Raw genomic sequence first — 7,778 nt, forward strand, 5'->3', positions numbered from 1 at the left:
GTCATAGTTAGGCATCGTGGGCTGTTGTGGGTAGTTACTGTAGGTTGGCATTGTCTTCGGTGTAGCACGAAGCTAGCTAGCTAGCCGTTTTTCGAACAGAGTCAACACAGTAGCCATTGTGTGCTGTACTGTGGCAGCTAAATACAATATATTTGTGCTAAGCTAGCCAACGTTTAATTATTGCTGCGTTATGAAAGGAACTAGACACGGACACGAATTATCTGCTTAGTGTGTTAACACACTATTGGTGGTTTGTTGTGACCAAGTGTTGGTGCTAAACTGTGTGTTATTGGATGCTAGCATGCTAGTTAGCTATGGTGTCATAGTTAGCTAGCTGAATAAAGTGGGTTGAGTCTACTCCTTTAAACATTGAACCGCTGTGGTTCACAACAATTCTGATTTCTAAAGGTGGAAGTTGGGAGAGTTTTTTGCTCGGGTGGTTCAGTGAAACAATTATAGTTTCTGAGGTGGAAGTTTTTGTGAGGGAGGCCCTGCTCTCTCCTCTTCCAGATGTTTAGTTCATTTCATTCCAATCTCCTCTGCATTATTGTAGCCATTTGCTACAGCCTGTCAACTATGCCTCTGCCTATCCCTGTTCTCTCCTCTCTGCACAGGCTACACAAACGCCTCACACCGCGTGGCTGCTGCCTCTCTAACCTGGTGGTCCCTGCACGCACCCCACACCTGGAGTTCCAGGTCTCAGGCAGCCTCTGGAACTGCCGTTCTGCTGCCAACAAAGCTGACTTCATCCCAGCCTATGCTAACCTCCAGTCCCTCGACTTCCTGGCGCTGACGGAAACATGGATTACCACTGAAAACACTGCTACTCCTACTGCTCTCTCCTCGTCTGACCATGTGTTCTCGCATACCCCGAGAGCATCTGGTCAGAGGGGTGGTGGCACAGGAATCCTCATCTCTCCCAAGTGGACATTCTCAATTTTTCCCCTAACCCACCTGTCTATCTCCTCATTTGAATTCCATGCTGTCACAGTCACTAGCCCATTTAAGCTTAATATCCTTGTCATCTATCGCCCTCCAGGTTCCCTTGGAGAGTTCATCAATGAGCTTGACGCCTTGATAAGATCCTTTCCTGAGGATGGCTCACCCCTCACAGTTTTGGGGGATTTCAACCTCCCTATGTCCACATTTGACTCATTTCTCTCTGCCTCCTTCTTTCCACTCCTCTCCTCTTTTGACCTCACCCTCTCACCGTCCCCCCCTACTCACAAGGCAGGCAATACGCTTGACCTCATCTTTACTAGATGCTGCTCTTCTACTAATCTCACTGCAACTCCCCTCCATGTCTCCGAACACTACTTTGTTTCCTTTTCTCTCTCGCTCTCCTCCAACACTACTCACTCTGCCCCTACACAGATGGTAATGCGCCGCCGCAACCTTCGCTCTCTCTCTCCCACTACTCTCTCCTCTTCCATCCTATCATCTCTTCCCTCTGCTCAATCCTTCTCCCTCCAATCTCCAGATTCTGCCTCCTCAACCCTCCTCTCCTCCCTTTCTGCATCCTTTGACTCTCTGTGTCCCCTATCCTCCCGGCCGGCTCGGTCCTCCCCTCCAGCTCCGTGGCTCGATGACTCATTGCGAGCTCACAGAACAGAGCTCCGGGCAGCGGAGCGGAAATGGAAGAAAACTAAACTCCCTGCCGACCTGGCATCTTTTCACTCCCTCCTCTCTACATTTTCTTCATCTGTTTCTGCTGCTAAGGCCACTTTCTACCACTCTAAATTCCAAGCATCTGCCTCTAACCCTAGGAAGCTCTTTGCCACATTTTCCTCCCTCCTGAATCCCCCCCCCCCCCCCCCCCCCTCCTCTCTCTCTGTGGATGACTTCGTCAACCACTTTGAAAAGAAGGTTGACGACATCCGATCCTCGTTTGTTAAGTCTAATGACACTGCTGGTCATACTCACACTGCCCTACCCTATGCTTTGACTTCTTTCTCCCCTCTCTCTCCAGATAAAATCCTGCGACTTGTGACTGCAGGCCGCCCAACAACCTGCCCGCTTGACCCCATCCCCTCCTCTCTTCTCCAGACCATCTCCGGTGACCTTCTCCCCTACCTCACCTCGCTGATCAACTCATCCTTGACCGCTGGCCATGTCCCTTCCGTCTTCAAGAGAGCGAGAGTTGCTCCCCTTCTCAAAAAACCAACACTCGATCCCACTGATGTCAACAACTACAGACCAGTATCCCTTCTTTCTTTTCTTTCCAAAACTATTGAGCGTGCCGTCTTTAGCCAACTCTCTTGCTATCTCTCTCAGAATGACCTTCTTGATCCAAACCAGTCAGGTTTCAGGACTGGTCATTCAACTGAGACTGCTCTTCTCTGTGTCACGGAGGCTCTCCGCACTGCTAAAGCTAACTCTCTCTCCTCTGCTCTTGTCCTTCTAGACCTGTCTGCTGCCTTTGATACTGTGAACCATCAGATCCTCCTCTCTACCCTCTCCGAGCTGGGCATCTCCGGCGCGGCTCACTCCTGGATTGCGTCCTACCTGACCGGTCGCTCCTACCAAGTGGCGTGGCGAGAAGCTGTCTCCGCACCACGTGCTCTCACCACTGGTGTCCCCCAGGGCTCAGTTCTAGGCCCTCTCCTTTTCTCCCTATACACCAAGTCACTTGGCTCTGTCATATCCTCACATGGCCTCTCCTATCATTGCTACGCTGACGATACACAACTAATCTTCTCCTTTCCCCCTTCTGATAACCAGGTGGCGAATCGCATCTCTGCATGTCTGGCAGACATATCAGTATGGATGACGGATCACCACCTCAAGCTGAACCCTGGCAAGACGGAGCTGCTCTTCCTCCCGGGGAAGGACTGCCCGTTCCATGATCTCGCCATCACGGTTGACAACTCCGTTGTGTCCTCCTCCCAGAGTGCGAAGAGCCTTGGCGTGACCCTGGACAACACCCTGTCGTTCTCCGCTAACATCAAGGCGGTGACCCGCTCCTGCAGGTTCATGCTCTACAACATTCGGAGAGTACGACCCTGCCTTACACAGGAAGCGGCACAGGTCCTAATCCAGGCACTTGTCATCTCCCGTCTGGATTACTGCAACTCGCTGTTGGCTGGCCTCCCTGCCTGTGCCATTAAACCCCTACAACTCATCCAGAACGCCGCAGCCCGTCTGGTGTTCAACCTTCCCAAGTTCTCTCACGTCACCCCGCTCCTCCGCACACTCCACTGGCTTCCAGTTGAAGCTCGCATCCGTTACAAGACCATGGTGCTTGCCTATGGAGCAGTGAGGGGAACGGCACCTCTGTACCTTCGGGCTCTGATCAGTCCCTACACCCAAACAAGCATTGCGTTCATCCACCTCTGGCCTGCTGGCTCCCCTTCCTCTGCGGAAGCATAGTTCCCGCTCAGCCCAGTCAAAACTGTTCGCTGCTCTGGCACCCCAATGGTGGAACAAGCTCCCTCACGACGCCAGGACAGCGGAGTCACTCACCACCTTCCGGAGACACTTGAAACCCCACCTCTTTAAGGAATACCTGGCATAGGATAAAGTAATCCTTCTACCCCCCCTTACCCCACCCCCAAAAAAAATAAAAAATACATATTGTAAAGTGGTTATCCCACTGGCTATAAGGTGAATGCACCAATTTGTAAGTCGCTCTGGAAAAGAGCGTCTGCTAAATGACGTAAATGTAAAATGTAAATGTAAAAGGTTTGCTTATAGCTATTGACCCTTTGTTCCAAACCTTTTTTGCCTGTCTGGGAGATAAGCTGAGGATGCTTCCTCTACCGACCCTCTGCAGAAGTGCTTTTGACCTTTTTAAAGAGGAAGTAGCACATTATTAGTAGACCAATTGGACATTCAGTTCCACCTGGTCATTTTTGTGGGATTGATCAGTTTCTCAAATAACATTATATATAGAAGTGAAATATGCTGTGTACACCGATTTTAAAAAGAACTAGCGTTGCTATGTAGGCAAACAAATCATTTGGTATGACAGGGAAGAGGAAGTGTGTTATGAAACACATCCCCAATATCGTATTTGCTGATATGTGCTATGACAGCAGAAACTTGTCTATAGACTAAATAAAGGCAGTGTGTGTGTGTGTGTGTGTGTGTGAGTCTCAGCCTACCAGCATGTGTTTACTCTAACCTACGTCAATAACATGGCTTTCATCTGACAGTTGTTTTGGCGTCCCTTGAGATCGTAAAGAAACAATGAAGCTCATTAGGAACCAGTAGAGGGAAATTATGTTTTAGAAGATAATCCTCTAAAATGCACGTTTTTCACAGTATTCATAAAGTGTCTCAGAGTAGGCTAGATGTACTGATCTAGGATCAGGTCCCCCGTCCCGTCCATATAATCTTATTCATTATGATCTAAAAGACTAAACTGATCCTAGATCAGCACTCATACAATACTCTGAGATGCTTTATGACTACAGGCCCAGACCTCTACAGTAATCGGATGTTGATGAGTATGAAAACATGTATGCACTCACTAACTGTAAATCGCTCTGGATAAAAGCGTCTGCTAAAGGACTAAAATGTAAAATGAGTCCACTTCTCCCTCCATCAGTCCAGCTAATAGATTGGCCTCTGACTGTACTCCCCTTAACCCAGAAGCAGTGTTACCACACCTGTATAAATACTTTTTATTAAAAGCTCACCCCTCTACTGTAAAGGAAATGTTTCAGGAATGACATCACCTTATGTCAGTGGAAAAGTAGCTATTCTGGGTGGATGAATGGTGTAACCTGTAGAAGGGCTGTTCACTGTGTGAGGGTTCAAAAAGCCACAATGTTAAACAAATGAATCACTGGACCAGCTGTCCAAACACCTCACTCTCATTTCACCAATGGCAAAACGTCTATGGTTGCGTCCCAAATGTCACCCTATTCCCCATATAGTGCACTACCTTTGACCCATATGGCTCTGGTCAAACTTAGTGCACTATATAGGGAATAGGATGCCATTTGGAATCCACACTAAATGTAATTTAGCTCCATCTAATGACCTTTCACTTCACACATTCCTTCATTTATCCAGTGAAATGTGGTGTTGCTTTTTCTCCCTGTTACAGTGGATTTGGGCACATGGTTGAGACTACAGTTTTTTCCCACATCAGTACCACCATAGCCAGAACATGGCAGGCTCTCTATCAGGAAGAATACAAGACAGAAATCTAGATGTTTAACAGGACATAAGTATCTCTCTATCAGGAAGAATACAAGACAGAAATCTAGATGTTTAACAGGACATGACAGGCTCTCTATCAGGAAGAGTACAAGACAGAAAGCAAGATGTTTAACAGAACATAACAGTCTCTCTCTATCAGGAAGAGTACAAGACAGAAATCTAGATGTTTAACAGGACATAACAGTCTCTCTCTGTCAGGAAGAATACAAGACAGAAAGCTAGATGTTTAACAGGACATGACAGGCTCTCTGTCAGGAAGAATACAAGACAGAAGGCTAGATGTTTAACAGAACATTATATTTCTTCCTAGCAGTACCATGGGAATGTTAGTGTCAGGAAGGGCTGCTATGTGGTGCTGTTTCCAAATGGAAACTGTGCAGGGACCTGATTGGCAAGCTAAAACTAACTGCTACCAGATGCACTTATACTGCTCTGGTTTCCCCTGCTCCTTCTTCCATTCACTTGCAAAATAAATGGGAAAGCATAACATAATGGGTTTGTAATGAACTCTGGGTTTAGCTTTGTCAACAGTGATCATGGTGAGAATGTGATTTGATTAGAATCTCATTGTCTTAGAAGTTAGAATACAGAATGTACTGCACGTTTGATCAGTCATAATGGTACGTTCAAGGACTCAGGGGCACACACACACACACACCATAGTTAATACATTGATGTAACTGACTCCTTACCTGTGCTGTTCTGTCTGTCCTCCAGGAGCCAGCCTGCATGTTGCAGACAGTAAGTACTTCTGGTTCCACCACACTAACGGGGACACCATGTCTGTTCAGAGCCCCATTGAAATGAACCTGTGTTCGGCCCTGTGGGCGGTCGTGGCCTACGTAGTGGCGGACCTGGAGGAGATGCTGCCCAGGTAGTCCACTTGGACTGTCCTGTGTCCCAAATGACACCCTATCCCCTATATTTTTTTTTTGAGGAATAAAAGTATTGCACTATAGGGAATATGCTGGTCCTCTGTAGCTCAGCTGGTAGAGCACGGCGCTTGTAACGCCAAGGTAGTGGGTTCGATCCCTGGGACCACCCATACACAAAAATATATGCACGCATGACTGTAAGTCGCTTTGGATAAAAGCGTCTGCTAAATGGCATATTATTATTATTATTATTATATTATTATTATTATTATATTATTATTATGCTGTCATGAAAATGCTTTACTGAGCATTTATTTTTGATTGATTGTATGTATACATGCTTTTATGTTGTTTGTCCTCCAGAAGGGCTTACTGCAGTAACCAATATCTGTGAAATTATACCCCACTGTGGTTAAGTGGCTAAGGAATAATTCATTGTGTGTATAAACCACACAATGTACATAATGGAATTAAGTATTTATGGCATTATTTGCAGTCAATTTTTTTATAATGAACGCCTAAGTACTGCATGTTTCATGTTGACTGTCATTATGTCCAATCTGTCAATAAAGCTGAGCATTTCTTAGACCATGGTACACGTGTATGTTATGAATACCTCATTCATAGATGGAAGAGACTAACAAGGACTTTTCTGGCGAACAGCCCAATTAGACTAAATCTAAAACTTGACCTTTAACCTAACCTTAACCTAATTTTTACCAATTTGGAAATTCAACATTGGTGTGCTGGTCAGGCACTTAGTTTTTTATGTGCTTGGGAAGTTTAGATACAGGAAGTGATGGGGATACTTCTCTGGTTCCCCCTGCTCCTACTTCCATTCACTTGCAAAATACATGGGAAAGCATAACATAATGGGTTTGTAATGAACTCTGGGTTTAGCTTTGTCAACAGTGATCATGGTGAGAATGTGATTTGATTAGAATCTCATTGTCTTAGAAGTTAGCATACAGTATGCACTGCACGTTTGATCAGTCATAATGGTACGTTCAAGGACTCAGAGGCACACACACATCATAGTTAATACATTGATGTAACTGACTCCTTACCTGTGTTGTTCTGTCTGTCCTCCAGGAGCCAGCCTGCATGTTGCAGACAGTAAGTACTTCTGGTTCCACCACACTAACGGGGACACCATGTCTGTTCAGAGCCCCATTGAAATGAACCTGTGTTCGGCTATGTACTGCATGTTTCATGTTACAGGAAGTGATGGGGGTCTGGTGCCAGACTGGCCTGGTGACAGACAGGATAAACCTGGTTTACAAGGTGATATCTTTATGACTTCCCTCTTCTCACCAGACCGGGCTATTCTATACTGAACAAAAATATAAACGCAACATGTAACGTGTTGGTCCCATATTTCATGAGCTGAAATAAAAGATCACTGAAATGTACCATACACACAAACAAGCTTATTTCTCTCATATTTGTGCACACATTTGTTTACATCCCTGATAGTGAGCATTTCTCCTTTGCCAAGAAAATCCATCCACCTGACAGGTGTGGCATATCAAGAAGCTGATCAAACAGAATGATCATTACACAGGTGCACCTTGTGCTGGGGACAATAAAAGGCCACTCTAAAATGTACTGTTTTGGCACACAACACAATGCCTCAGATGTCTCAAGTTTTGAGGGAGCGTGCAATTGGAATGTTGACTGCAGGAATGCCCACCAGAGCTGTTGCCAGAGAATTTGTTAATTTCTCTATCATAA

The 7,778-nt window shown here is 45.9% G+C and overlaps 1 pseudogene across 1 annotated transcript in view; it reads left to right on the forward strand.

Moving 5' to 3' along the window:
- LOC311121573 (carboxypeptidase Q-like) overlaps positions 1-6,637 on the forward strand; it is a 28,028-nt pseudogene extending 21,391 nt beyond the window's left edge. The window contains exon 5 of the transcript XR_014615267.1: positions 5,887-6,637. The product of XR_014615267.1 is annotated as a carboxypeptidase Q-like (transcript). The remainder of the gene's footprint in view (positions 1-5,886) is intronic.
- Positions 6,638-7,778: the final 1,141 nt, after the last annotated feature.

Source organism: Coregonus lavaretus (assembly GCF_964263955.1).
Source record: "Coregonus lavaretus genome assembly, chromosome: 3".
In the NCBI taxonomy this organism is placed as follows: Eukaryota; Metazoa; Chordata; class Actinopteri; order Salmoniformes; family Salmonidae; genus Coregonus; species Coregonus lavaretus.